This window comes from Sapajus apella, unplaced genomic scaffold (assembly GCF_009761245.1).
Source record: "Sapajus apella isolate SASKATOON/1434 unplaced genomic scaffold, GSC_monkey_1.0 scaffold139, whole genome shotgun sequence".
Taxonomy (NCBI): domain Eukaryota; kingdom Metazoa; phylum Chordata; class Mammalia; order Primates; family Cebidae; genus Sapajus; species Sapajus apella.
The window spans coordinates 2434730-2460937 of NW_022437079.1; the positions used below are offsets into that span (position 1 = coordinate 2434730).

The window sequence follows — 26208 nt, forward strand, 5'->3', positions numbered from 1 at the left end:
GCAGAAGCATCAGACAATACAACTATAATTGCAAATACTTCAGATGTTAGATTTATTGGATATAGAATACAAAATAAACATATTTAATATGTTTAAAGAAATAAAACGAGGAATTAAAAAACACAAGAGATTTTTTTAAAAGGTGAGAATATTTTTCAAATATTCTTTTAAATATTTGAAAAAGAATAAAATAGAAACCAATAAAAAAATATAATCAGTTCCATTAAAAACTCAATAGATGAGCATCAAAAATAACAATTTCAATGGAGTAAAATACATTATACATATTAAACCCATGAGTTAATATTGATATTAAAAATACCTCAGTGAAGAGCTAAACAGAGATTAGAGATAAATATAGAGAGAATTAGTGAACTAAAAATTGAATAAGAAATTACTCCTTCATTACTCTGTTTGTGGGAAAAAAAATTACTCTGAAAACATCCAGAATAAAAAAAAAAGATTAAAAAGGAAAAAGTTAAGAAACACAAAGAATAAAGAAATACGAAGAATATAAAATAAAAGCTAATATACAATTAATTGGAGTTCCCAAAGGAGAAACTAGAAGAAGATAATGATGAAGAAACAATATTTAAAGAGATAATGGCTAAAAATGTTTTAGAACTGAGGCTGGGTGCAGTGGCTCACACCTGTAATCCCAGCACTTTGGGAGGCCGAGGCGGCGGATCACAAGGTCAAGAGATCGAGACCATCCTGGCCAATGTGGTGAAAACCTGTCTCTACTAAAAAAATACAAAAATCAGCTGGGTGTGGTGGTGCACATCTGCAGTTTCAGCTCGGGAGGCTGAGGCAGGAGAATTGCTTGAACCCAGGAGGCGGAGGTTGCAGTGAGCTGAGATTGCACCACTGCACTCCAGTCTGGCGCCTGGCAACAGAGCAAGACTCTGTCTCACAAAACAAAAAAAAGCGTTTTAGAACTGATGACAGGCGGGGCATGGTGGCTCATGCCTGTAATCCCAGCACTTTAGGAGGCCAAGGCAGGTGGATCACCTGAAGTCAGGAGTTCAAGATCACCCTGGCCAACATGGTGAAACCCAGTCTCTATTAAAAAGATAAAAAATTTAGCCAGGCATGGTGGTGCACCCCTGTAGTCTCAGCTACTCGAGAGGCTGAGGTGGGGGAATCGTGAACCCGGGAGTTGGAGGTTGCAGTGAGCCAAGATTGTGCCATTAAACTCCAGCCTGGGTGATGGAATGAGACTTTGTCTCAAAAAAAAAAAAAAAAAAAAAAAAAAACTGATGATAGACAACAATCCTTGCCTTCATGAAGCCCAATGAATCTAAAATAAAATCCGCTCCTTGGTACACTACAGTGGATTGCACAGCACAAAACATAAGCATACAAATACACATACAAAACAACCAGAGAGAAGAATTTACCTAAGGGAACAATTTGGGCTACCACCTTTTTTTGTTTGAGTTGGAGTCTCGCTTTGTTGCTAGGCTGGAGCGCAGTGGTGTGATCTCGGCTCGCTGCAACCTCCACTTTCTGGGTTGAAGTGATTCTCCTGCCTTAGCCTCCCAAGTAGCTGGGACTACAGGTGCGTGCCACCACACCCAGCTAATTTCTGTATTTTTAGTAGACGTAGGGTTCCACCATGTTGGCCAGGATGGTCTCAATCTCTTGACCTTGTGATCTGTCCACCTTGGCCTCCCAAAGTGCTAGGAATAGAGGCATGAGCCACCACACCTGTCCCCTAACTTCTTAATATCAACAATGAAAGCCTACAGACAGTGGAATGATGCCGGTAAACACCAACAAAATAATGGTCAGATTAATGTTTTACACCTAGCAAAACTATCTTTTAAGAGTAAGAATGAAGCCATTATTATATATATTCTAGGCTAAAAAAAAGACGAAGAAGACAAAAAAGGAATAAGGATGAAATAAGATTTCAGCCAAATGGAAACTGAAAGTTTATGACTAAAAGACTTTCACCACATGATGTTCTGATCCCAGAAAGAAGACCTGAGATGAAAGGAAAAGTGTGAGTAAATGGTAAATATGTGGAAAATAAGAACAAAGGATTAAGTGTATACAACATTAAAATTAGAGTACAAATTGTGGGATTAAAGAGAGAAACATAAACCACCGTATGACAACTGAATGTGGGCAGGGACAGTGGTGACTTTTTTTTTTTTTTTAGGTTTTTTTTTTTGGTTCAGTGGTGACTTTTATATAAAGCATTCTGAGGTCCTTACATTGTTTGAAAAAATATATATAGACACCAAGTGAACATTATACAGTCTGTGTACATCAAAAGAATAGAAATAGAGTTTATAAATTTCAGGCCGGGCACGGTGGCTCACAACTGTAATCCCAGCACTGTGGGAGGCTGAGGCAGGAGCATGGCTTGAGGCCAGGAGTTTGACACCAGCCTAGGCAACATACCCAAACCCCACCTCTACCAAAATAAAACAGCCAGGAGTGGTGGTTGCGTGCCATAGTACCAACTACTCAGGAGGCTAGGCTGGGCACAGTGGCTCATGGGTGTAATCCCAGCACTTTGAGAGGCCAAGGCGGGTAGAGCACCTGAGGTCAGGAGTTCAAGACCAGCCTGGGCAACATGGCAAAACTCTGTCTCTACTAAAAATACAAAGATTAGCCGGGCATAGTGGCGCACACCTGTAATCCCAGCTAATCGGGAGGCTGAGGCAGGAGAATCTCTTGTACTTGTGACGCAGAGGTTGCGCCATTGCACTCCAGCCTGTGTGACAGAGTAAGACTCTGTCTCAAAAAAAGAAAAAAAAAAAAAACACAGAAGTTCAAGAACAGAAGTTCAGATTCAAGACCAACTATTCAAGAGCCTGAGCTGAAGAATTACTTGAGCCCAGTTAAGTCAAGGTTACAGTCGGCTATGATTCTGCCACTAGACTCCTGCCTGGGCAACAGAGCAAGATCCTGTCTCTAAAAATAAAAAACGTAAAAAAAAAATTTTTTTTTTAAATAGAATATATAAGCCAGGTGTGGTGGCTCACGCCTGTAATCCCAGGACTTTGGGAGGCTGAGGAGGGTGGATCACAGGTCAGGGGTTTGAGACCAGCCTGATCAACATGATGAAACCTGGTCTCTACTTAAACTACAAAAATTGGCCCGGCATGGTGGTGCCCACCTGTAATCCCAGGTACTTGGGAGGCTGAGGCAGGAGAATTTCTTGAACCCAGGCGGCAGAGGTTGCAGTGAACCAAGAGCATGCCATTGCACTCCTGCATGGGCGACAGAACAAGACTCCATCTCAAAAAATAAATAAATAAATAAAATATATAAAGTTTCAAAGCTGTAGAGAAAAAATGGAGTGAAGGAAAGAAAAAAACTTTCAATCAGGCCAGGCGCGGTGGCTCAAGCCTGTAATCCCAGCACTTTGGGAGGCCGAGGCGGGTGGATCACGAGGTCAAGAGATCGAGACCATCCTGGTCAACATGGTGAAACCCCGTCTCTACTAAAAATACAAAAAATCAGCTGGACATGGTGGCGCGTGCCTGTAATCCCAGCTACTCAGGAGGCTGAGGCAGGAGAATTGCCTGAACCCAGGAGACGGAGGTTGCGGTGAGCTGAGATCGCGCCATTGCACTCCAGCCTAGGTAACAAGAGTGAAACTCCGTCTCAAAAAAAAAAAAAAAAAAAACTTTCAATCAATTCAAAAGAATGACCAGAAGAATCAGAAAAAGAACACACAGGAAACACCAAATAAGATGGTAGAAAGAAACCTGCATCCTGTTTTGGCCAGGCACAGTGGCTCACACTGTAATCCCAGCACTTTGGGAGGCTAAGGCGGACAGATAGCCTGAGCTCAGGAGTTCAGGGCCAGCCTGGGCAACATGGCAAAAGCCCATCTCTACAGAAAAAAAATTTTTTTAATTAGCCAGCTGTGGTGGTACACACCTGTGGTCCCAGCTACTTGGGAGGCTGAGGTGGGAGGATCACTTGAGCCTGGGAGGTGGAGGTTGCAGTAAGCTGAGATCGTGCCACTGCACTCCAGCGTGGGTGGGTGACAGAGTGAGATGCTGACTCAAAAGAAAAAGAAGAAAAAAAAAAAAAAAGAAATCTGGCTGGATGCGGTCGCTCACGCTTATAATTCCAGCACTTTGAGAGGCTGAGTCGGGGACATCATGAGGTCTGAAGTTCAAGACCAGCCTGGCCAAGATGGTGAAAACCCATCTCTACTAAAAACACAAAAATTAGCTGCGAACGGTGGCAGGCGCCTGTAATCCCAGCTACTCGGGAGGCTGAGGCAGGAGAATTGCTTGAACTCGGGTGGCAGAGGTTGCAGTGAGCTGGGATCTCGCCACTGCAATCCAGCCTGGGCAATAAAGTGAGACTTTGTCTCAAAAAAAAGAAAAAAAAATCCATCTATTTCCAAAATCATAACAAACGCAAATGGCCCAAACTCTCCAGTTAAAAGAGCATAGATATCAGACTAGATTAAAAGCAAAAGGAAATCCAGCTCTAGGCTGTCTAGAGGAGACATGAGGACAGGGATCATAGGCCAAGAGGCCTATGCAGGCTGAAACCACAGTCATGGGAGGTAAGCAAGTAGCAGAAAACTGTGGCCAAGGCACCCAAGCATAGCAAAAGGAAAGAATGGCACAAAAAGCAAATGAGAGGTAGGAAAAGGACCCACAGTGATAAGCCAGACCCAAGGTGGAGAAGACTGTTCATGACAATAACTGCTATAGATAAGCCAGGTAAGAGAGGGTCTTATAAGATGGGCCACCAGGTGTGATTAGGTGGCCAGGGACCTCTAGGAGAGCCAGCTGGAGTGAGAGTGGGCTGGGGTGAAACTCCACTGTTGCTGAGCTGACCAGGGGGAGAGGGGGAGAGAGGAAGTGGGGCCAGGGTGGACTCTTCTTTGTGGAATCCTAGGATAAAGAGAAGTGACACGGGTAGGGGGTGGGGAGGGGGGAGAGGTGTGACTGTAGCTGAGGTGGAGGATTAAGGCATAGGAGGATGTGGGGTGCCCAGACACAGGGAAGGAGCCAGGGCAGGACACAGAGGAATAAGTAGTGGGGTTGACAGTGGGCACATGGGGAATGGACCAAGGGAGTGGGAACAGATTTCCCAGGCTGGGGCAGGGGTGGGCAGGACTGCTTCAACGAGTGCTGTGTAGTGGGAGGACAGAAAGCGTTCTGAATTTCAGAGGTGACCTGCTTCTGGGTAATGGCAAGTCTATGAACTGTGTTGTGATTTTACAGCTAAGAACGGAGTCATGATGGGAAGTGATGGCTTGCGAGCGCACGGCCCAAGGACCAGCCCCACCAGCTTCCAAAGGGAACCTGACGCGTCTCAAGGGGCCAGCTTGGACTTGGTCCTTGTGAGGACATTCCGACGTGCTCCAAGTTTGGCTATCGTCTTTTACCAAACACATGCAGGACTACCTTCCCAGTCTGGAAACCTGTATCCTTGCTGTCCCGTCCCACCCGGAATGGGATGGGGTCCGGGATGGCACTCCAGGTACCAAACAGAAGACAAAACCACACATAACCAAGAGTCATCAAAAAAGTTACAGTTTCCCATTCAAATGTGGAGGGTGGACATTCCTGCTTTCTGTAGTTCATTTTGATTCCATGTATACAACTTGCTGGGGGCAGGGAAGTAAGAAAAGGGAAGATAGTTGGGTCACAACGTGATCACTTATTCTCAGCCTCTGACTACACTAAAAATCCTCACATTTCCAACAGTTCTCTTAGTACTCCCAGAAATAAACACACAATAGAGCATATATGTTTGATATCAGAAACTCCTTTACATTGGTGATTGTGAAAGAGGCCAACCCACTTCTTTTTTTTTGAGACAGGGTTTTCAGGCTGGAGTCCAATGACGAGATCACAGCTCACTGTACCCTCAACCTCCTGGGCTCAAGGGATCCAACTCAGTCTTCCAAGTAGCTGGGACTACAGCTACATGTGCCACCGGCTGATAAAAAGTTTTTTTGTAGAGACAGGGTCTCACTATGTTGCCTAGGCTGGTCTTAAACTCCTAGGCTCAAGCAATCCTCCAGCCTGGGTCTCCCAAAGGACAACCCCATCCCATCTCTGTAATCATGCCTGTGACTACAGGCGTGAGCCACCGTGCCTGGCCTCCAACCCACTTCTAATAGTTCTTTTACTTCACTTGCAAATACACACACACACACACACACACACACACACACACCTATATGTGTGTGTATTTGTATATATACAAATATATATATATACAAAAATATATATGTATATGTATGTATACACACACACACACACACACACCCCCTATATGTGTATACACATACACACACACACACACATATTCAACATATATTTGTGCTTTGGCTCTGACATCCTTTAATCCCTCCTTTTCAGAATCTACCTCAACTTCCTGTTGCCGCCTTACCTCCCTGATTTAAGGGTGCAATTCTTCAAGTGCCTTCTTTCTAATTCTAGAATTTTTAATGTAGCCTTTGGTGCTGCAGCAGTCTTGTTTTCTCATTATTTTCTTTGCTAACAAGCATGTGTTGGGCCCCAAAGTGATGGAGGCTTTCACAGGCTAGCCTGGCAACCCAGAGCTACTCACAACGTGCTTCCTTGGGAAAATCCTTTCTGTGTTTTACATGAACCATTGGGAGATGCTTACCTGTAAAGTGGGGGTGGGGGTGAGCCTCTCCATCTGTGCTGCCGAAAAGAACTTGCCTCTTGTCCTGCTTGCCCTGTTACTAGGGTAAGCTTTGACTCTGGTGCCGCAGTGCCTGGGTTCTAATCCTGGCTCTGAGGCTTACCAGACCTGTGACCTCCAGAAAGGTATTCCACCTAAACGAGCTAATAGTATGTGTAAAGTGCTTACAATCACGCCTAGCACCTGCATATTGTATGTGCCGTATAACAAAAGAGTTGAGTGAGGTTAGGCAAGAAAGACATTTGACTAATTCTTGCAGCTGCAGTCTCCGTTGAGGCCAGTGAAAGCTACGGGTCCTCTTCTCAGAAAAGTGCACATTGTAACCTTCTGCAGTTTCAAGTACCCCTGATCCTCAAAGCCCACCCACACATTGCAAGAGTCCAGGACCCCTGATTTCAACCCTCTGTTCTACTCTACAGTGACATGAAGATCTCACGGCTAAAATTCCGTGGCAATTCCTCAAGTATTATGTTCCCATGTGTGGAGCTACTGAGCAGGTGCCTCTCTCTCCTCGTTTTAGGTTCTGCTTTTGGAAGAAACATTACACCTTTCTTCCCCAAGGCCCTTTTGACCCTTGCCAGTTTTTCTTTTGCTTCAGGCCAAATCCTCCCAGGGTCACCTTAAGACAATCACTGTGTGCAGCTCTACACACTTTTAGGGAATTATTCTGATCCTTATCAAAGGCTCTGATGGTCCAGCCCATCTTCTGGGCTTAGGGAAATGAGATCAGAGCATGGACGAGTGCCTGCTGGGTCTCCACCAATGGCCACACGGGGTGGATGCTGCACCAGCCCAGCTCCTCACCCTCCACAGCCGGGCGATGGCACAAACTGGAAAAGGCTAAAGATCAGAGAAGCCAGAGAAATAAGGAGATTACCTAATCCCCTACTCACTTGCCCGAGAAGTGACTTTCTCAGGGTCACCCAACTGCTCCCAGCAAAGCTGAGAACCTCCCAGCTCAGTACTTTTGAGTCCCACAGTGGTCTGCAGACATGACCATGCGTGTGAATTAAACAGCAGATCCAGCAGATTTGCTGAGGAGCCCGGGGTTCCGCATTTCTCACTCACTACCAGGTAACACGGATGCTGGTCCATGGACTGCACATGGAGTCAGGAGGTTCACATCAAGGTTAATGAACTGTACCACCCTGGTTAAAGCCTCTTCATCCACACTGTGGGTGGCTATTTAAATGCCCTTTCTTCAGGAAAGCCTCCCTGCTCCCTCTCCATGATTACCGGCTTCAATGTCTCTGTACTTTTTCCTTTGAACCACTTATAACAACTGTAATTAAAGAGTATTTGTATAATTATTAGTTTAATGCCTGCCTCCCAGGGAGACTGCAAGCTTCACGAGGACGGGACCTGCACAGTGTCTAGCACATCACAGACTGCCAATGAGTGAGGGGCTGCTGTGGTCTGGAACAGGCTGGGCCAGCATCCTGGAGTAGACAGGTAACCTTTACACATGTGGGAAACAGACTCCAGTGGTATCAAGGCCGACAATGACATTTCTTAGCTTTAAAATTCCCACCAGTTTCAAATACATGCCAACTAAACTTTAAGCAATCTTTGCCCATAAAAAGATCCCTGCATCTTCATCAAGTGCAAAATAGCCCGAATCTCACAACAGCCACTCTTCGTGGGGAATAGTCAGGCCCTGGAAATAAGCATTCCCTGATAGGCCTCAATGACGAGCCCTCTCCAGGCACGCTCCCTGACCAGCCTCCCTCTGCTGCAGACCCACAATGCCTTCTTCACTTTTTCTGCTGCTGTCCTTTCGAGGAACCCCAAAGTGCTGAATGCCCAGCTCTTTGGCACTGGCAGAGATATCTGACCACATCGTCGTTCCTGGGAGGCAAAGTCTGAAGTCAGACAGCCTGGGTCTGGACACCAGCTCTGTGCCCTTGGACGAATTATTTAACTGCTAAATGAGAATAAGCATGCAGGAGCCAGCACCTTCGAGGACTGAGAGACAAACACACAAAGCAGGCAGCGTCATTCCGCTCCAGGATACACCACGATTATTATTCTCCCTATATCCTGAGTCCACTTCAAACCTATTGTTGTGCACGAGTCTCCACCCAGGGGCTCCGCCCCATTCAGGATCCTCTCTTCCCAGCCCCCTCCCGCCTCACCTGTCTGGAGCTTGTTTGAAGCAATGACTCACAGCACAACTCTGCAGCTCCCATCAATCACCTCCTGTCCCTGCCTGTGTCATTCATGGGTTCCTTCTTGAAAAAAGGTAAACCCTTTTCCTAATGCCCAGTACATTCATTCAGCAAGTATCTAGTGAGGGCCCACTAGAATCAGAACCTGCTCTAGGCACAGAGGCTCAGCAATGAACAAAGACGTCTACCCTCACAAACCTTCTAGTTTTTTTTTTTTTTTTTTTTTTTTTTTTTTTAAGACAGAGTCTCGCTCTGTCGCCAGGCCAGAGTACAGTGGCACGATCTTGGCTCACTGCAACCTCCACTTTTTGGGTTCAAACAATTCTCCTGACTCAGCCTCCGGAGCAGCTGGGACTACAGGTGCCTGCCACTATGCCCAGCTAATTGTTTGCATTTTTAGTAGAGAGGGGGTTTCACTATGTTGGCCAGGATAGTCTCCATCTCTTAATCTCATGATCCACCTGCCTCGGCCTCCCAAAGTACTGGGATTACAGGCGTGAGCCACCTTGCCCAGACACGTTTTAGTACATTTAACCCATGGATGGAGATCAGTTCAGGCCTCGGGCCCTTACATTCCTTCACTTCTCTCCTGACCAATCCTAAATAAATCACACACGAGTCAAAGTGCTAAGAAAGCATTCCAGATCAAAAAATGTTGCAATGTGAAAAAATCCCGATGACTACACTGCTCCTCTGACTGTTGGACTTTGAAGAAGTCAATGTTGAAACCGCCTGAATCACCCAGTTCCCCTAGTTGTCTCACTGGCCAGTCACATCCTCCAGCAGAGTTTGTGTGACACATCTGGAAAATAAGGCGCCCCATTAACCGGTCTCATGTGTGGGGTGTGAGCCTGAGGGTTTCACGCTCTCATCGCTACATTCTTTGAAGCGAGCTTGATTTGGGGTTCCTAGCAGGGGCAGTGGCCTTGTAGAAATGGCACTGGGAACACACTGAAAGCTCAGGTTTGAGTGCTGGTTCTGCCCCTTACTGGGTACAGAGCTTTCTTCCTGACTCAGTTGCTTCCGAGAGTCTCTAAGGCCCTTTTCCAGCTTTGAAGTCAAAGGGCTGCAGACCCAGCCGATTCACAGATCCCTTAATTCAAGACCATGAGTCCCTGCCCTGGGCATGGGAAGGGTTAGCAAGCCAGATGAGGAGCCAGTGCCAAGCAGCACTGGTGGGGCCAGGGAGCGTTCACCTGTCTCCTCCAGGATGTGCTGGGCTCCTTTTATTTACTTATTTACTTCCTTCTAGAAAGAAGTTGTGCTTCTTTCCAAACTCAACTCTGCTAGAAATATCTCTGGGCCACAAGGCAAACTAAAATAGAGTGCAAAATCTCTGGTGGTCCCATTAGTCGCCCTTCCTCCAACTCGAAAACCATTCCAGACCTTGTCCGTCTCCTTGTCTCCAGACAGAGAGCCTAAAATAAGTCCTCTGTAAGTCTCCTGGTAGGAAATGCCCGGTTGGAATGGAAATGACCCAAGCCCTGAACAAATGGCCCGCTGACCACACATCATGGGCTGAGGATTCACCCAGGTATCAGCTCTCAGGAGAAGACAGCAAGTGAGCCTCGGTCCCCACCTCAACTCACTACAGCCCCCTCCGCCGAGACACAGGCAACTAGGCCAGGATGGAGGAAGAAAATGAGGCCCAAACATCCAATTCCCCCTATCCCAAAGAAAGCAGCTCTAGCCCGACTGCCCTCAGGCAGGAAAGCCAGCTCCAGAAGGTCACTGGAGCACCAGTGTGGCTGACAAAACCTCTGAGAAAGTATAGAAAATAACATTCTCTTTAAAACAAATGAGAAGGAATGGCCATTCTAGGTTTCAGAAGTCAAAACCAGACAGCCCCATCTGCTTTGATCACATTAGGAAGACATTCCCTCTTATCTAATGAGTTAAGAATGGTTCTCTTCTTCCCCCGCCCCATTGGTTCTCTAGGGCCCCTGGTGAAGAAGCAATAGGGACACAGACCCCCAGCCCTCTACTTGGCAGAAATGAACTTTGGTTTTACTTACACGTGTACAAAGGCAGGACTGAGAGGGCAGCTTCAAAGCAGGCTGAGTGACCCCCATGAGCACAAAGTCCTCTGCACACCTGTGGGGGAGTTTTGTGAATTTCCCAGGCCACCCACAGGGACTAGTTATGTACCCTTTAGGTCCATATCGGCCGGGAGTTTCCATTTTGCACAGAAAGAAAGGTGCTCAGGGTGCCCCGTCGCAGGTGGGCCCTCGGCCTGCAGCTCAAGGGTGGGCCATGAAGTTGGTCCCTCACTGGATTGCCCCGCAGGCCCCCCTGAGACCCGGTAGGACGAGCACCTCAAAGTGTCCCTATGAAAAGGCACCCAGGAGGGGAGGGGCAGTGGCTCACAGCCCCAGGGAGGACTGTGATCCCTGCACTTTGGGAGGCGGGCAGATCACGAGGTCAGGAGTTCGAGACCAGCCTGGCCAATATGTAAAACCCTATCTCTACTGAAAATACAAAAATTAGCCGGCCGTGGTGGAGTGTGCCAGTAGTCCAGCTACTCGAGAGGCTAAGGCAAGAGAATCACTTGAACCTGCGAGGTGGAGGTTGCAGTGAGCTGAGATCGCGCCACTGCACTCCAGCATGGGTGACAGAGCGAGACTCCATCTCAAAAAAAAAAAAGAAAAGAAAAAAGAAAGAAAAGGCACCCAGGATGCTGCTATGTGTTGTCCTAACCGTCTGGCAAAGCCTAGGGATACACGAATGACCCTTTCGGGTTGTTTAAAACCCACACAAGCACCTCCCTGGCCTCTTAAATCTTTCCAAACTACAGCTCAGACGGGAGGAAGCTGTTGCAGCGCCCATACAAGTCATCTGAAAAGGCAAGTTGGAAAAAACCCGATACGCACTAGTTAGCAAGTCCGCGGTTAAGGGGGCGGTGGCCCTGGGGCGGGATCTGCGGGATCTGCGTGCCCCGGGTGGGGAGGCTGGGGCGGCCCCGCCGGTCCCCGAGCCCGCGCGCCCACCTGGTAGCCGGGGGGCCTCGATCTGACGCCGGCGATCACGCCCCACAGCTCCATCCAATTAGGAAAATGACCGCGAGAAGACGGAGACAGGGCGACGAGGAGGAAGGGGGGCTGAGCCGCGCGGGAGGCTCCACACCGGCCGTGGGCACCCGCCCGCCACCCCCCCGCCAGAGAGCGCCCGTCCTAGGTCCCCGGCCCGCGACGCCCCGAAGCCGGCCAGTGGCCCCCGGGGACGCCCCCAGCCCCCCAGCGGCGCGCTCAGCCTCCCCCACCCACAGCCGGCCGGGACGCGCGGCCACCGTCCCCCCCGCTCAGAGAATAAAGTTTGTGGGCAGCCGTAGGGGCGGGGCGGCGAGGGGGTGAAACTTTGAGTCCCGGGCCGGGTGCGGGGGGAGCGCGACCAGCACCGGGACACCCACGTGCGGGCCCGGGAGCCGCCGCTGCCGCCGCCGCCTCAGGGCCTCCCGCGCCGCCGCCGCTTTCCTTTCATTTTTGCTTCGGTCTCTCTCTCTCTCTCAGTCTCTCTCTCTCTCTCTCTCTCTCCGTCTCTCTCTCCGTCTCTCATTCGCGCGCTCTCCTCCCTCTCGCCCTCTTTCGCTCGCTCCCTCCCCTCCCCCTCCCTCCCCCTCCCCCTTCCCCCACCCCAGACGCCATCTCTCCCTCTTTCCCCGGCTCTCCCTCGCTCCCTCCGGCTCCCCGGCATGAGGGAATGTGGAAGTGAAAGGAAAAGACGACATGTTTGCAGCGCGGCGCGGGCCTGCGCGCGGCCGTCCCCGGGGAGAGGCGGGGGGCGGGTCGGCCGCGGCCGCAGCGACCCACCCCCGCGCCCCCCGCTTCCCCGCCGGCCCCGCCGCCGACCGGAGCTGCGAGGCCGGGCCCGGGGGCCGCGCGGGACACTCACCCTGGGTCCGGGCGCGGCTCCTGCGCTGGGGCCCTCGGCGGCCCGGGCCGGGTCGGGCGGGTCGGGGGCTCCTGGCTGTGCCCACCGCCCGGGCTGCTGCTGCGCGCCCGCCGCCCGCCTCCACGCGCGCCCGCTGCTCCCGCCGCCCTCCCTCCGGCTCCTCTCGCTCCCCCCTCCTCTCGCTCGCTCGCTCGCTCGCTCGCTCGCTCTCTCGCTCGCTCTCCCTCCCTGGAAGAAGGGAATGAGGCAGGGCTGACGTGAAGGGATGCAAAACAGCTCCTCCTAAGCAGCTCGCAGAGGAAGAGACACAGAAAAGCAGCCCTTTTATCTCTCTTTTGTTTTCTCACTTCCTTCCACCCCCGGCACCCCCCTCTCGCCAGCCCAAGTTTTCTTTTCTCTTTCTACCGCAGAGGATTTTTCCTCCTTTCTCTCTCTTTCTTTCGGTTCAACTCTCCCACTCGAATCGAAAGCCTGGAGGGGTTTCTTTCCCCTGTTTTTTTCTTCCCTCTTTTCTTCCTTCTTCCTCCTTTCTTATTTCTCTAAAAGGGTTTTGTTTGCTGTGGGAGTTTCGTTTGAAAATCAAGTCACGCCTTTTTTCCTTCTTTTCTTTCTTTCTCTTTTTTTTTTTTCTCCTCAGCATTAAAGGGGAACAAAGATGAACTGAAGCGGGGGAGAGGGGAGAGGCAGAACCTCGCTTGGAGATGGGGGGCCCTGCCCTGCCCGGCACAAAGGGGACCCAGGGGCCTGCTCCCCCTCACCGGGAAGCCGGGGGCGCCCTCGGGAGAGAAGGGGGGGTGCGGGGCGCGGGTGCGGCTCCGGGTGCCGGTTCCTTCCCCAGTGCGAGCGAGGCCCGCCCCTCCCAGCCAGAGGTGGCGCGGGTGTGTGCCCCACTCACTTCTGTGTTTTAAAGTAGGCAGATGGGCCTGGAACACACCTCCCCGCAGAGCCCTGAACACGACCAAAGCCTTTCAACAGCTGTGAGCCGAGCTCTGGACGGCGGGACTCGAGGGGGCGGCGCGGGCTCCGAGCGCCAGGGCCCGGGTGGGGAAGGGGCTCAGGGCAGCTGCTGGGAACCGAGCCTTGGGGCGCCCTGCTGGGGGGCGCAGTGCTCTGGGGGGCGCGGTCCTCTGGGGTGCCGAGGCGTGGCTGCGGGCAGCGGGGAGGTCAGGTCCCTCTGGGCTCCCCTTGGGGCCGCGGGGTTCCGCATCGCCTCGCCTCCCCCCAGTCCCGGCGCAGGCCGGACACCAGGCCTGCAGCCTCCAGAGCACCCGCCTCTCCGAGCCGCTTCTCGCCTCCGACGCTGGGCGGGTCCGGAGCCCTCGGACAGAGCCGGGCAGAGCCACCACCAAGGGTCAATGATTCATGGGGCCCCCGGACGTGCTCCCAAGACCTGCTCTGTCCTCGGGCTCTCTGGAGGAGTAGGGGAAATACAGGGGGAAAGTTCCCAGAGGAAAGTTGGTCACATTTCTTATTTTCCCAAGTAAGTATTGAGCACCTGCTCGATGCCGGGCCCTTGGACTGGGGCTGCAGCCAGGGACAGAAACGTGAGATCTCGGTGGGCCCCGAGAGCAAACGCAGGGAACAATGCAGGGGAAGCCGCGGCTCTGGACCAGGTCACCGGAGGAAGGAAAGCCTGGATCCTCTCCCTCCCTCCTCTCTTCCTTCCCTTCCTTCCTCCCGGCTGCATCTCCTTGGCTCCACCCCTTCTCCTCATCAATTCCTCCCACACTTCCCTGCTCTCCCAGGCTTTTCACTGGAGGGTCCCTTCTCCCAGGGAGGAGCAGATGCTGAGCCTCATTGTCTCTCCCCCAGTGAGTGCAGCCTCCCGGGGACAGGCCTGCCACTCCTCACCCCTCCCCCTAGCCCTGAGGCCTGGGCCTTTAGAGACAAGTGCCCCAAGGCTATGGCCCCTCGCCCCACCCTAAATCAGCTCCTGGTGCTCTGGGCTATGACTCCAGTCACTCAGAACACATTTGTCTCTGACTAGGAGTGCAACAGTAGCTAGAGAGTTTGGTTCAGCAAGAAGGACACCATGGTTTTTTCACATCAGCACCCCGATCCCCCAGTGACCCCAGAGCCTTCACCCAGGTCCAGCAGGAAGCCACATTTCCGTCATCACCTGCCCCCTCCCACTTAGTACACCCAACTTGTATCCTCCGAAAAAGCAAAATGCAGCTGTTGGAGCCAAGCATTCATTTGACAAATGCTTACTGAGCACCTGCCCTGTGCCACTAAGGTGCTGGCTGCTAAGAACCCAGTCATCAGCAAGACGCAGTCCTTTGGCCTTTGGCCTTTTGCTTTGCAGGTAAAGGGGCAAGAAAAGAAGGCGGGCAATCCTAATGCCGTGAGATATAGGCAAGGGTAACGAAGGAAGCTCCCGAGAGGGCGCTTGGACCAGGGTGGCCCGGTGTGGCTTCTTGGAGCAGGTCATGTCTAGATTAGGGTGTGCCAGCCTAATGCATGGAAGAGAACAGCCTGTGCGAAGGCTCCAGGGCAAGATGGCACATTATTACAGGTTCTTGGAACTGTCCAGAGTTCAAGTGTTGACTGCAGCTTAGGATAAAAGTTGGTGGTGGAAGAGTAGGGAAAAGGGGAGGGTGTCAGGGAAATGTTCAGATTTTAGCCCCTCCCACTTGCTAACTTCATGAATGTAGGTGAATAACATAGCCTCAGTGAGTAACTGAGACTTAATTTCCGGGTATATAAAACGCAGGTAAGAAGACCTGTAGATTGCAAAGACAGTGTCTTAGTTTACCTGCTGCATATTCCTGGGCAAGTCAACCTTTCCAACTTTTCTGTAAAATAGGGATGAAAATACCTGCTTCACCGTGTTATTGTGAGGCTCGAATGAGCCCACACCTCGCATAGCGTCCGGTACATACCCACCAATCCCTGGTAGCTTTTATTTACTGTTACTTTAAATCCAGGAGTGACTGGGTGGTACCTGGGTGACCTGGAAATAAGATTATGTTCAGAGTTGAAACCAGAGTGACTCACCACACCAGAAACATGATGAGCCGGCTGAGGGGAAGCATTCCTTCAAAGATGACCAGTGTCCCAGTGGGTGGCTGGGATTGGGGAACACCCACATCTGATCAGATGGCTGGGTGGCTTCTCAGGAGCATGATTAGAACTTGATGATGGTGGTTACCAAGGCCCAGCCTGATCAGCAGAGTTGTAGCCTGCCCGAGGGACACATAGGAATCAGGAGGTGATGAAATTCAGGAAGCCCCCTGGAAATCCTCATGAAATCCAGGAAGGCTCCTGGGAACAGGCACCTGGCTATGTTTGTTCAGGAGAGAAGGGTAATCACAGAAGTTCACACTGGAGGAGCAAGGGGAGGATAGGGGGTGATTATTGACTTCTCCACAACCTGATTCAAGGCTCCCAAAACGTCTTAGTCCTTTGGTTGGATTCTTGGTTCTCCAAGTGACCTGCACATGAACTTGGCACCAGCCAAATGTCCTCCAGGATCCAGGCAGCTCTCTAGTTCCTGCTTTGTAAACATTTTACACTTCTGTTATTTCTTTACAACACAAATTCATTGTGAAAGAATTTGAACATCAACTAAGTGAAAATGAGAACAAACCCTATGTAGAGACATATTTCGATGTATATACTTGGACATTTAAATGCACATAATAATAAAACTGTACAAAGTCACTATCATTAAACAAGTGATGACTATATGTATGCTATTTTTACAAAATTAACAAAAATGGCATAACACTACACCTACTGAATTGCAACTACCTTCACCCAGTAATATGTCACAGATTATCTTCTGGTCTGTAAACATCCACGTTCTTCTTTGAAGACAGGGTAGCTAGGGTTACGTTTGTGTGCCACCATGCTTGGCTGTATTTTTTATTTTATTTTTTGGCACAGACTGGGTCTTGCTATGTTGCCCAGGCTGGTCTTGAACTCCTGGGCTCAAGCAACCCTCCTGCCTCAGCCTCCCAAAGTGTTGGGATTACTTGCATAAGCCACCTTGCCCAGCCCACATTCTCTTTCTCAGTGAATGATCTAATTCCCCAGTATGTATATATCTTAATTTGTTTAAACAAATTGCTAGACTCATGGGAAGCTTGCACGTTTTTTGCTTTTATGAACCTGCGTTGATAAACATAGCTGTACAGCCACCTTAGTGCTAGGCTGGGCTGAGCACTTTATTTGAAGTGTAGGTATCACTATCATTTTACAGATGAGGAGGCTGAGGCACAGAAAAGCTTAAAAACTTCACAAGGTCACACCCATGGAATGTTGGAGCCAGAATGTGTAGCTAAGGTTTCCCCTTGGGAGTTCCCTTTCAGCATTTGTTTTCCCCTCCTTAAGAGTCCCCTCCACTTTCCCCACAGTTTTCCTCTCTTACAGATCACCTCCCTATGAGAACCTGTCTGGACAGGTGACCCATTTCCATCTCTGACAACTTTTAACTTCAGTAATGCCCGCCTTCTGGGGTTGTTGGGAGGAGCCGATAATATATGATGTGTAATATATTGTACTGCATTTTATAAATTTCAAAGCCTGTGTGAATGTTAGAAGGTCCCAGTGAGGCCCTAAGCTTGCAGACATCACCATTTAGCCAAATCCCCTGACTTGCCCAAACCCAGCAAGGAATCCTCTGGATTCACACCAGAGAGAGAGAAATCAGCTTTTTTTTGATACAGAAGCAGTAAATGGCCTCCCCTGGGCATTTCAGACGCCCCAAAGCCGCCCCCGTGGAGCTGAAATTCAAAGGTAAGTTTATAATTATAAGGGTTATTAACCCTGATTTCCCCGAAGGAGGATGCATTCCTGCTGCAGATCTTTCCAGAATGTTCTAGCATCTCCGAAAATCCCAGGAATCTTGTAAGCTGAAAAAAGGAATGAAACGCAGCTCTTCAATGTTTCAATCGACATGTTCACTAGAGTAACTCCCTGGGAGATTAGCAGGTGATTATTAATATCTTCTTTCATTGGTAGAACCAAACAAACATTTTAGAAGACATTATTGGCTTTGCAATATCTAATATTCGTTTTTAAATATCAAGCCTCCCAACAGGAGTCCAGCCAATGAAAGGCGAGGACCCCAGGGTTCAACTAGACAGGCACTGCAGAAAGCGGAGGTGGACCTAGGGCTCCTAAAAGGCTGGGCTTAGCGGAAATGGCATGGAGGTTGGGAACTGGAAGAGTCAAGGAGATAAGCTCTAAGTGCCCACAGAAGATGCATTGGGCAGCAATTCAAAATCTTAAGAAGAGCTGGGCATCGTGACTCACACCTGTAATCCCAGCACTTTGGGAGGCTGAGGTGGGTGAATCACTTAAGGTTAGGAGTTCAAGACCAGCCTGGCCAGCATGGTGAAACCATGTCTCTGCTAAAAATACAAAAACTGGGTTGGGCGCGGTGGCTTACGCCTGTAATCCCAGCACTTTGGGAGGCCAAGGTGAGTGGATCACCAGGTTGGGAGATCGAGACCATCCTGGCTAACATGGTGAAACCCTGTTTCTACTAAAAATACAAAAAAATTAGCCGGGCGTGGTGGCAGGCACCTGTAGTTTCAGCAATTCGGGAGGCTGAGAATCACTTGAACCCTGAAGGCAGAGGTTGCAGTGAGCCCAGATTGCACCACTGCACCCCAGCCTGGGTGATAAGAGCAAGAGTTCAGCTTAAACAAACAAAAATACTAGCCAGGTATGGTGGCGCATACCTGTAGTCCCAGCTACTCGGTAGGCTGAGGCAGGAGCATTGCAAAAGGCTGAAGTGAGCCGAGATGGCACCACTGCACTCCAGCCTGGGCAACAAAGCAAGACCATCCCCCCCAAATTTTTTAAATTTAAATTTAAATTTAAAAATAAAAAACAAGTCGGGCACAGTGGCTGATGCCTGTAATCCCAGCACTTTGGTAGGCCGAGGCTGGCGGATCACAAGTTCAGGAGATCGAGACCATCCTGGCTAACATGGTGAAACTGTGTCTATTAAAAATACAAAAACTTAGCCGGGTGTGGTGGCGGGTGCCTGTAATCCCAGCTACTCCAGAGGCTGAGGCAGGAGAACAGCTTAAACCTGGGAGGCGGAGGTTGCAGTGAGCCAAGATTGCGCCACTGCACTCCAGCCTGGGTGACAGAGCGAGACCCTGTGTCGAAAAAAAAAAAAAAAAATCCTCAGAAATATAGTAACAATTTAGGAAACTCAAGATTTTCAGGGAAAACACAAGGAAAGCATAAGTCTGTGTGGATAGATGGGATGAACATGTGACTTGCAAATTATTATTCTGGGAGTAGTGAAGGGGACATAAAATCATCCACCTCGACTGACCCTGTCGTGATTGAGGCTGCACAATTGCACGTATTTATTCCCACCATAGATTGAGCTAATCAGTTAAGTCGTCGTATACGCATAAATTTAAGAATAAAAATATGCCAAAAGAAACATGGGCCATCACAATGGCCAGCTTCACTGAAGAGTTAAAAATAAACTAAATTTAAAAGCCACAGTGATAATACTTATGGCAACAGAAGGGCAAACTGGTACAAAGCCTGAAAAATAATTGGATATTAAAGATCAAGAGAAGCTTAAAACTTTCTACCCTTTGATTCGGTAACTCAAATTCTGGAAATCTGTTTTTGAGAGAAATAATCAACAACATGAACAAAGATGTGTTAAGCATGTTTATGAAAGTATTATATATATTGGCAAAAGTTAAAAACAGGAAAAAGGAAAGAAAGAGAGAAGGAAATAATCTAAATATCCAAAAATGATGGAAAAGTTTAAATAAGTTATGGCATGCACATTTGATGTAATGCTATATAAGCTATTAAAAATCATGTTCTTGAAGAATATTTAATGACTTGGAAAGTGTTTGTAATATGCTGAGTGAAATACAAAATTACATATACATTAGAATTATATATTTTTTAAATGTTGTATATGCATGTATACTTATCCGGAAAAATATATGGAGTCAGAGTTTGCGGTGAGCCAAGATTGCACCATTGTACTCCAGCCTGGGTGACAGGGTCTCACTCTGTCACCCAGGCTAGAGTGCAGTGCAGTGACAATCGTGGCTCACTGCAGCCTTGAACTCCTGGGCTCCAGCAATCCTCCTACCTTGGCCTCCCAAAGTACTGGGATTATAGATGTGAGCCATCACAACTGGCTCTATTTGCCAAATTTCTATAATGGTTATATATTTTTTACCTTCCGTGAGCAAGCTGTATTTAGTTTTCTTTTTTTCCTCTCCTGGGTTATTAAGGTATCATTGGTATTAAAAACACATGTATTCCCAGGCATCAAAGAGGAATTAAAAACACACACACATAATTAACATTACAATGTGTGAGTTTGGACGGATGTGTACACTCCTGTTTCAATCACCACGGGCAGTATATCCATCACCTCCAAAAGTTTCCTTCAACCCCTTTGTGTTATGTTTTGTTCATTTCTGTGGTAAGAATGATTATATTATTTTTGAACAATAACATATATTTAGAAAACAAGGTCTAGACCTCTGGTTCATATCACGGTCAATGGTGAAAAGACTCAGGCCAGGCCTTCAAGGAGCTTCCCATCTGCAGGAGAAAGCCACGCAAACAGAAGTTATGCTGCAGATTGCAATTATTCCTCCTCCCTTGGAAATGAGTGAAACCTAGGAGGAAAGAGGAACCAGCGTTTTGGTTGCCGATGATCTGGGCTCTGGGTTGAATAGACTATCTATTGTGAAAGTGCATTGTACAAAAAGAGAATAGAGCTTTTTGTGAAGGGAGATAAAGAGGGTGTAGGGTGGGAATGAGGAGGGTGGGGAAGGAGGAGGCAGGCCAGGCAGATCCTGAGAGGCCTGGGAGCACTCAGCACTCACCCTGTGGGTGGACTTCACGGCTGCCCAACGTCCCTCCAAGGTGTCCTCCACACACTGCACATGGGTCCTGGTGTCCAGGGCCAGCCTGGTATCTGCCATCATGTTCATGACAGGAGCTTAGTAAATGTTTATTGCTCATAAGAATACATGAATGAATGGACATGTAACGTCAGTGATCACTCTCATGAATCTTTTTTTTTTTTTTTTTGAGATGGAGTTTTGTTCTTGTTGTTCAGGCTGGAGTACAGTGGCACCATCTCTGCTCACTGCAACCTCCACCTCCCGGGTTCAAGTGATTCTCCTGCCTGCCTCAGCCTCCAGCTGGCATTACAGACTCATGCCACTATGCCCGGCTAAATTTTGGCATTTTTAGTAGAGATGGGGTTTCACCATGTTGGCCAGGCAGGTCTCGAATTCCTGACTTCAGGTGATCCGCCTGCCTCAGCCTTCCAAAGTGCTAGGATTACAGGTGTGAGCCACTGCGCCTGGCCATGAATTTCTTTTAAGGCATTAATAAAAAAGTCTGAAAGGCTCGGGGCAGTGGCTCACACCTAGCACTTTGGGAGGCTGAGGTGGGAAGATCACCTGAAGTCAGGAACTCGAGACCAGCCTGGCCAACATGGTGAAACCCCGTCTCTACTAAAAATAACAAAAATTAGCCAGACATAGTGGTGGGCGTCTATAATCCCAGCTACTTGGGAGGCTGAGGCAGGAGAGTCGCTTGAACCTGGGAGGTGGAGGTTGCACAGAGCCAAGGTCGTACCACATTGCACTACAGCCCCGGTGACAAAGTGAGAATCCGTCTGAAGAAAAAAAAAAACGTGTGAAAAAGACTTCGAAGCTGTGATGATGGGCAAGACAGGAGGGAAACTTAGCATTTTTTGGGGGGGTTGGGGGGAGCACGGTCTCTCTCTGTTGCCCAGGCTGAAGTACAGTGGTTCAATCACGGCTCAATGTAGTCTCAACCTCCTGGGCTCAAAGCCATCCTGCCATCTCAGCCTCCCCAGTGGCTGGGACTACAGGTGCATGCCACCACACCCAGCTATCTATCTATTTATTTAGAGACAGTCTCGCTTTGTTGCCCAGGCTGGAGTGCAGTGGCTCTATCTCGGCTCACTACAACCTCTGCCTCTTGGGTTCTCGTGATTCCCCTGCCTCAGCCTCCCCAGTGGCTAGGATTGCAGACGTGAGCCACTATGCCCAGCTAATTTTTGTATTTTTAGTAGAGACGGGGTTTCGCCATGTTGGCCAGGTTGGTCTCAAACTCCTGACCTCAGATGATCCACCTGACTTGTCCTCCCAAAGTGCTGGGATTACAGGCATAAGCCACTGCACACAGCCTTTGTTATTATTATTATTATTAATTGAGACAGAGTCTGTTGCCCAGGCTGGAGTGCAGTGGCATGATCTCGGCTCACTGCAACGTCCGCCTCCCAGGTTCAAGCGATTCCCTGCTTCAGCCTCCCAAGTAGCTGGGATTACAGGTGTGAGCCACCGAGCCCAGCTAAATTGAGTCTTTAAAGAATAGTGGGAGGCTGCTCAGCAAAGCAAGAAGGACAAGGTGTGTAGCAGGGGGAACAGATTTGGGAAACATGAAACCTCTCTGAGCCCCAGTTTCCTGCTCTGAAGAATCCTGCCTCGCCACTGAATGAGATAATATACGCAAGGTACCTAGCACGTGGCCTGGCCGAGAGTAGGTCTCAAGAAGTTGGTTCTGGTCAGGTGAGATGGCTCACTGTAATCTCAGCACTTTGGGAGGCCGAGGCAGGTGGATCACGAGGTCAGGAAATTGAGACCCACCTAGCCAACATGGTAAATCTCCGTTTCTACTAAAAATACAAAAAAAAAAAAATTAGCAGGGCGTAGTGGCACGTACCTGTAATCCCAGCTACTCGGGAGGCTAAGGAAGGAGAATCACTTGAACGAGGGAGTTGGAGGTTGCAGTGAGCTGAGAATGTGCCATTGCACCCCAGCCGGGACAACAAAGAGAGACTGTCTCCATGCCCGGTCTAGAGAAGTAACAATGTCTGTTCCCTGTCCCTTCAGTGTCAAAATCAGCTCCTCTTTGAAGTTGACTTTCCACTCACGCTTCATTCTTCTCCCCAGTTCCTCTAGACATCTTGACTGTTGGCCTGAGCCCTTAAAGTTACTCAGATGATTTTCCAGGATCTGGAAAATAATTTTAAACAACTATCATGTTTTCCACCACAAAGAAAATCCCAATAAATGTGAAAATACAGGTGTCATATCAAACCCATTCCCTGTTCACAGTATGCTGAAACTAGAAATTAACATTACAGTCTGTGAAATTTGTGGCAGTGAAAAAAATAAAATAAATTAACTTTAGAAATCAGCTATTAAAAATTCTCCAGACCAGGCATGGTGGCTCACACCTGTAATGCCAACATTTTGGGAGGCCAAGGCAAGTGGATCGCTTGAGTCCAGAAGTTTGAGATCAGTCTGGGCAATGTGGTGAGACCCCATCTCTATTAAAAAAAAAATAGGGGGCCGGGTGCGGTGGCTCAAGCCTGTAATCCCAGCACTTTGGGAGGCTGAGGCGGGTGGATCACGAGGTCAAGAGATCGAGACCATCCTGGTCAACATGGTGAAACCCTGTCTCTACTAAAAGTACAAAACATTAGCTGGGCATGGTGGCGGGTGCCTGTAATCTCAGCTACTCAGGAGGTTGAGGCAGGAGAATTGCCTGAACCCAGGAGGCGGAGGTTGCGGTGAGCCGAGATTGCAGCATTGCACTCCAGCCTGGGTAACAAGAGCCAAACTCCATCTCAAAAAAAAAAAAAAAAGGAAAATTAGCTGGGCGTGGGATACGCGCCTGTAGTCCCAGCTACCCAGGAGGCTGAGGTGGGAACATGGCTTGAACCTGGGAGGTGGAGGTTGCACCGTGAGCCAAGATCATACCACTACACTCCAGCCTGAGTGATACAGTGAGACCATGTCTCAAAAAAAAAATTCTCTAAAATTGCTTTTGGATAAAGTAAGAAATCAAGAATCAAGTGCTAATTTAGAAAATAACATAGGCTGGGCACAGTGGCTCATGCCTGTAATCCCAGCACTTTGGGAGGCAGAGGTGGGAAGATTGTGTGAGGTCAGGAGTTCCAGACTGGCCTGGGCAACATAGCAACACCCCATCTTAACAACAACAAAAAAGAGAAAATAACGCAAACAAGAATTGTACCTATGAGTGGAATATTGTTGACGTTAAAAAGGACTGAACTGGGTATGGTGGCTCCCGCCTGTAATTCCAGCACTTTGGGAAGCTGAAGTGGGAAGATCACTTGAGCCCAGGAGTTCTAGACCAGACCGGGCAACATGGCGAAACCCCGTCTCTACTAAAATTACAAAAATTAGCTGGGCGTGGTGGCACACACTGTAGTCCCAGCTACTTGGGAGGCTGAGGCAGGAGAATCGCTTGAACCTGGGAGGTGGAAGTTGCAGTGAGCTGAGATCGTGCCACTGAACTCCAGCCTGGACGACAGAGCAAGACTCTGTCTCAAAAAACAAAACAAAGCAACAACAACAGAAAAGATTTGTGTTTTAGGCAAAGGAATGTGGCTTTATTGTGGGTGAGAGAAGAAGGACAAAGAAAAGGAGAGGGAGGTAGATATACAATCTGCTTTCTTCAGTCACGCGTGGTAGCTCACACCTATAATCCCAGGACCTTGGGAGGCTGAGGCAGGCGGATCACCTGAGGTCAAGAGTTTGAGACCAACCTGGCCAACTTGTTGAAACCACAGCTCTACTAAAAATACAAAAATTAGCTGGGCACAAGTGCGTGCCTGTAATCCCAGTTACTTGGGAGGCTGAGACAAGAGAATCACTTGAACCCAGGAGGCGGAGGTTGTAGTGAGCTGAGATTTCGCCACTGCACTCCAGCCTTGAGGATAAAGCGAGACTCTTTTAAAAAACAAACAACCCCCCCAAAAAAAATCTGCTTGCTTCATCGGAGTGGAAGCTGCATACAGGTATGTCAGAGAATTGTCCTTAAGGCCAATGTGGTGGAGGAGCAGCTATTCCTAGCTATTCCGAGGGCAGTTTGGTGGCTGCCCCAGTACTTCTAGATAGCCTGAGAGAGGAAATGCCGAGTGCTGAGAAACACGAGTGCTTGTTTTTGTTTTTGTTTGAGACTGAGTCTTGCTCTGTTGCCCAGGCTGGAGTGCAGTATTGCAATCTCGGCCCACGGCAACCTCTGCCTCCCAGGTTCAAGTGATTCTCCTACCTCAGCCTCCCGAGTAGCTGGGATTACGGGCATGTGCCACCATGCCTGGCTAATTTTTTTTATTTTTGTACTTTTAGTAGAGATGGGGTTTCACCATGTTGGCCAGGATGGTCTGGAACTTCTGACTTCAGGTGATCCACCAGCCTTGGCCTCCCAAATTGCTGGGATTACAGGCATGAGCTGCTGCACCCAGCTGGAAACCTGAGTTTAAATTCATCTCATCAGGGTGATAGGGAAGGCGAGGACACCTCACAGCAGGCGCAGGTCATTCCTTAGCAGACCTGGCCCCTCACTTCCGCTTCACGCAGGTCTCCTCCTTCTCAGCCCCTCCCACCTGCCCTTTGCCACCTCTTGCCCAGGTGCTGTGAGACAACCCCCTGCCCTCCCCTCCCTCCTGTGGAGCCCATTTGGGAGTAAAACAATGGCTGGAGCCATGGTGGGGTTGCAAAGATTCACGTTTTCTTTGTACACCTGTAAAAAGAAAATGAGAGGAGTATTCTCCTGGATGCACCTGTATTATAAAAAAGGAAACCCGTATCACATGAAGGAAAATGAAGCATGACAAAGAGGCCTGCCGCCACCTGCCCCCGGCCCTTGGACATGCTCAGAAGCCCCCTCTGATCCCCTCTGGAGCCTCCATCTGCCAGCTTGCTCTCATTAATTAAACTTGCTTTTCTCCAGCATCAGCACTCATAACAAATGATGACAGGGTTTCGGATCCCAAATCTTTCTTATTTATCATCCATGGTTGTGAATCTTGCTTTCTGTTTTTTCATTTCAAAGTTTCCACATTTCCACTATATTACAGATTAAATAAAAATCTCTTAGGGAACTTGACAGTTGAAAATTCCCCCACCCCTTTCTCCACACGGGTAAATAATGTGCTAAGTTCTAAACTGATTTACAAATGAATGTTTGGACCATAACCTGACTGTAAGCTATTTGGTGTATCTCTGTGTAATCACGTATTTGTATGTGAATTTGCTTACCCCAAGTGGAGTTTTCTTTCCTTCCATCCTTCCTCCTCCCTGTCTTCCCTCCTTCCCTCCCTCCCTCCCTCCCTTCCTTCCTTCTCTCCTTCTTCCTTTCTCTCTTCCTTCCCTCCTTCATCCCTCCCCCTCCCTCCTTCCCTCCCTCTGTTCCTTTTTCCTCCCTCCTTCCTCCCTCCCTTCCTTCCTTCTTCCCTCCCTTCCTTCCTTCTTACTTCTCTCCTTCTTTCCTCCCTTCCTTCCTTTCTTCCTTCCACATGCAGTATCCACTCATCTTGCTTCTTGTAATGCACCCCAGTTTTGGTTTGAGGGCGCTATCCCTTCCCTACTCTAAGGCCATGCAGTTGGGTGGTGCTGATCCAGTCACAAGGGTGGCATGGGCCCAGGGCCAGCCCGTCAATGCATCACATTTCTTTATG

The 26208-nt window shown here is 49.0% G+C and overlaps 1 protein-coding gene across 4 annotated transcripts in view; it reads right to left on the reverse strand.

Moving 5' to 3' along the window:
* ZNF710 (zinc finger protein 710) overlaps nucleotides 1-13257 on the reverse strand; it is an 83392-nt gene extending 70135 nt beyond the window's left edge. For 2 of the 4 annotated variants that reach the window (XM_032263852.1, XM_032263849.1), the window contains exon 1: nucleotides 12726-12845. The gene's annotated coding sequence lies outside the window, so the exon portion shown is untranslated. Of the gene's footprint in view, nucleotides 1-10852; nucleotides 11274-12725 lie in introns of those variants that run through there. The other 2 variants (XM_032263851.1, XM_032263850.1) reach the window with 2 other exon arrangements.
* Nucleotides 13258-26208: the final 12951 nt, after the last annotated feature.